This window comes from Penaeus japonicus, unplaced genomic scaffold (assembly GCF_977035675.1).
Source record: "Penaeus japonicus unplaced genomic scaffold, GWHDUDI00000001_assembly GWHDUDI00000004, whole genome shotgun sequence".
NCBI classification, from domain to species: domain Eukaryota; kingdom Metazoa; phylum Arthropoda; class Malacostraca; order Decapoda; family Penaeidae; genus Penaeus; species Penaeus japonicus.
The window spans coordinates 27,967,802-27,972,801 of record NW_028234406.1 but is presented as its reverse complement, the minus strand read 5'-3'; the positions used below and the strand labels follow the sequence as shown (position 1 = coordinate 27,972,801).

The following is a 5,000-nucleotide window of genomic DNA, read 5'->3' as shown; positions in this document are numbered from 1 at the left end:
AGACATTGTAACTCGTTTCTTTGGGAGTGTAGCTGGCATGGAGTCAAGGGGCTCGGCATCTGGAACAAAAATGGGTTTTAAGAAAGATTTCCTTTCGCGAATACTACGTGTTTTATTGCTGTTGGTAATGGTGTTGTTATATGTAGTATATGTTGATATGGTATTTTTTGCACTTTTGTTTATTAATTATTATTCATAGAATGAAAACAACCCGAATGCTGTTATATATATATATATATATATATATATATATATATATATATATATATATATATATATATATGTCTGTATATTATATATATATATATATATATATATATATATATATATATATATATATATATATATATATTATATATATATATATATATGAATATATATATACACTAACACATGGGTATATACAGATATGTATGTATATGTATGCATATATGTATACACACACACACACACACAAACACACACGTGCATATATATATATATATATATATATATATATATATATATATATATATATATATATATATATAAATATATATATATATATATATATATATATGCGTGTGTGTGTGTTTGTATTTATACACACACACACACGCGTGCGTGTCGATCATTTGCATAAGCTTTCTTGCTGATGTACTAATCCAACTCAAATAAGGGCAAAGGTAAACAGAGACAGTGAACGACCGTGATGGCCATTTATCAGAATTTCGTGATTACACAAGACAATATAGCTTTGGTTTCCTCCTCCAGATGTAGAGTGTCATTTTGTGTATGTGTTTGTTTGTGCCTCTGGGTTAGCAGGTATGACTGAACGTCTGCATGTTTGCGTTATCATGTGTAGAGAGAGAGAGAGAGAGAGAGAGAGAGAGAGAGAGAGTGAGTTTGTATGTGTGCGCATATGTGTTTTTATGTGTATTTCTTTTATTCCAAGCTCACTCTGATAGCCTACACAACAGCTCGTGCTTTCGTTTCCATTTTTGCCTCGAGATTCTCTGGCTCCCAACGCGAGTTTAATTTGATGCAAAGCGTGTTCGTTTTGCACGTTTGCTTTCAAGTTGATACTTCTCACGGTCGTTTAATATCCTTCAGCATTAGCATAAGACAACAATCCATCATTACGCATCAGCCTTCGTGTTCCAGGTTCGTTGGAGAACTCTTTCCTCTTTCCTTGTTTTTTTCCTTGTTTGTCTTCCTTTGGTTTTTCTTTGCTTTTTTTCTGTTCTTCACATCTTACTTCCTTCTCCTCCATCTACGCATCCACTTTTATTTAGTCTCCTTCTCCTTTTCTTTCTATTTCATCATCCTTACCCTTCACTTTCTCCTCCTTCTCTTCCTCCTCCTTCTTCTCTTCCTCCTCCTTCTCTTCTTCTCCCTCCTTCCTCCCCTTATTGAACGTTCCTTCTACTTCTTCCCATTTTTCTTCCCACTTCATTCATCTCTCGCCTCACCTTCGCCTCTATCAGCTTCTCCTTACCCTCCCTTATTTCTTTCCTTCATAATCCCACCGGTTTCCTCCAAGGCCCCGAGAAAGGACGAGAAAGCCCGAGAAAGCCCGAGAGGCCCCGAGAACACATTAAGCATGCAAGTCCAGAATCGGATTAGGGTGTCTTGTGGGGCGCTGGAAGTAGGCGTTCAAGATGCTGAGGTGAATACGTGATTTGTTGTCTGTCTGTCTTGGGGCCCATCCCGCAGCCGGCGCTCCCGCTGCACTTCTGTGCGCGGTGGGCCCAAGGGGGAGGGATTTTGCTCTCAATCTCTCTCTCGCTCTCTCTCTCTCTCTCTCTATCTATCTATCTATCTATCTATCTCCTCTCACTCCCTCTCCTCTCTCTCTCTCTCTCTCTCTCTCTCTATCTATCTATCTCTATCTATATATCTATATATATCTATCTCTTCTCTCTCCCTCTCCTCTCTCTCTCTCTCTCTCTCTCTCTCTCTCTCTCTCTCTCTCTCTCTCTCTCTCTCTCTCTCTCTCTATATATATATATATATATATATATATATATATATATATATATATATATATATATATATATGTCTTTCTATCTTTATCTATCTCTCTATCTATCTATTATTTGTATATACATATATCAAATTATAGATGATTGTATATAGACTGTTAAATCGATAAAAAAAAACCCATCAACATAGATATATAGACGACAAGAGAGCGACAGAGCAGAGAACGCAAACGGCCTTGACGACGGCCCGAGAGCCTCCGGGACGTCGAGGAACAGCCGAACCTCAAGACAAGATTTGGTTGTCTAGTGTCCTGGGATTTTATGGGCGACCCTACGATTGCCTGTAAACTGATACGTGATTGAGAGCCATTCGTGCGTATATGCGCTTCTACTATGATATATGAGGATATAAGATTATATGTGAATATAAATCAGAGAGAAATATATGCGTGTGTGATGCGATGGTGTTGAGTCATTTGGTATCGTTATGGTGGTATATGCAATGTGAAGCATTGATGATCGTGAATTACTCAGGTGTTTATATGTTGGAAGAATATCAAATAGATGTTGTGTTCTATCTCCCTTCCTATCACGCACATAGGCGTTCATGCGTGTACGCGCGCTTGTGTGTGTGTGTTTGTAATGTTTTAGGAAATAAGGAAGTCATCTGGAAAGCGAAAATCCCTCGCGTGCATAAACTATTTTGATAAAACGAAATACATGTTTTATCTAGGCTTTTTCTATGATATGAACAAAAAATAAAGTTTGTGTGTATATAAATATATGTATATATATATATATATATATATATATATATATATATATATATATATATATATATATATATACGTATATGTATATATATAAATATATATATATATATATATATATATATATATATATATATATATATATATATATATATATATACGTATATGTATATATATAAATATATATATATATATATACATACATATATATATACATATAGATAGATAGATATGTATCGCAAATGCTTTATATATTTCTGTTTCTATGTATTGGAAAAATCATTTGTCTAGATCCATCTACATCAGTATCGAAATCCACAACCATATCTATATGTGTATCTGCATCTATATAAATACGATCGACATGATATTTCAGGAGCGAAGGAGGCGCCGCAGAGAGCGAAAGTGCTCAACCCGCCAGCCGCCACCCGCGAGGCCATCGCCATAAGCAACATAAACACCCGAAAGAGAGCAAACTCCATCAGCTAAATCTGCAAGCGTAAAAAGGTAAGCCATCAAGTGCACTCACTTAGGGTCGGTGCACCTTCCTCGCTTTGTGTCTTAAGCCCCATGTACCCTCACGCTGCAAAGTGGCTTTTCAGGTCACCGGGTGATTGGTGTCCTATAAGAAGCCCGTTTTCCTGTGCATTACCCTGTGGTTTGCCTCGTGATCCTGCTACTTGAGGAGAGGCGCTTCTTGCTTCCATCGTGGCTGTACGTCGTTACTTTTGAAGTGAAGAAGGTACTGTACATTTTTTTCTTAACTTTATTTCTTATCTACCTTAATTAGTGAAGTACTATGTATGTGAGTTATGTATATGGCTGTAAGTACGTTTTACGGATAAGGATTATGTATGTATCTTCCTTTATTCAAAATAAAAACGATTTACCTGTATTGAATAAAACGCACATACGCAAAACAAACAAGAAATTGTCATATATTCACAATTACCTTCCTCGAACCCAACGTCAGTCTTCGTTAAACAATGATTCATCACAGAGTCTCTCCAGTGAATATAGCATTAGGAGCAGCTATGCATATATATAGGCCATAAACAACACCCGTGTCACACAAGTTCGCTGTGAGAATAGCAGAAAAGGGGTTAGAAGTCACAGTTCAATCTAACTTTGCAAAGTAGATACATCACTCTTTGACGTCAAGAGGAAAGATTCGTTGGGACAGAATATAATGAATAACTATAGTAACAACTAAAACAGGGAGAACGGCAAAGTAAAACAACAAACTATAATGAAAAATGTAGAGACGAAAAAAAAAACAAGATAAAACGACAAATATGAACAAGAGGGTACGATGATTTTGTAGACAAAATAAATAAAACAAGATCAAATTTATAGTAACAAAGAACTGGAACTAGGACGGAAAATATTTTAAGATGAAGTTATATGAATAACAATAATGATAATAATAATGAAATTGATAAAGATAACAACGATCATAATGATAATATTGATACAAAGTATAGTGATAATAATGATGACAATGATATTGACAATATTGATTCAAATAATAAAAGGAGCACTGCTATCAATAATACTGCAATGATAATATATAAGCAATCCACGCACAAAAGAAAGAAGAAAAAGAAAAGAAAAGAAAAGAAAAACATAGAGAAAAAAAAAGAATCCAGCTTATAGGAATAAGCGTGTAAAATGATATCCTTGATACACTTTACGGCGCATAAAAGGATACTAATGTTAACTCACCCTTAATGCATAGCCTCGGATTAAGCTTTTCGCAGCGCTGTTAACAACCTTGAGCTTTTGGGCTTTGGACTTTGAACTAGATTAAGAGAGCAATTTCCGAAATAATAACCGGTGGATAGGATATCAAAAGGGTAATTCCTTGTCTCTCGGAATTAGTTTTAATGATTAGCATAAGTATTCGGTGCGATTTACGCCTGGTATTTCGGGTTCTCGGTGTGTTTTTTTTCTGAAAAAGTCAGCTTTCGTGAAATAGTTATTACCGTATAGGGTTCCGAGTATTTTATACTTTTGTGTGTATATGTCTCTCTCTCTCTCTCTCTCTCTCTCTCTCTCTCTATATATATATATATATATATATATATATATATATATATATATATATATATATATATATATATATGTGTGTGTGTGTGTGTGTGTGTGTGTGTGTGTGTGTGTGTGTGTGTGTGTGTGTGTGTGTGTGTGTGTGTGTGTGTGTGTGTGCGTGTGTGCGTGTGTGCGTGTGTGTGTGTATACGTATGCATGCATTCACAAGTATGTA

The 5,000-nt window shown here is 35.5% G+C and overlaps 1 long non-coding RNA gene across 1 annotated transcript in view; it reads left to right on the top strand.

Moving 5' to 3' along the window:
* The first annotated feature begins 3,110 nt into the window (after nt 1-3,110).
* LOC122266908 (uncharacterized) overlaps nt 3,111-5,000 on the top strand; it is a 13,555-nt gene continuing 11,665 nt past the window's right edge. The window contains exon 1 of the long non-coding RNA XR_006224448.2: nt 3,111-3,241. This is a non-coding gene — a long non-coding RNA (uncharacterized LOC122266908). The remainder of the gene's footprint in view (nt 3,242-5,000) is intronic.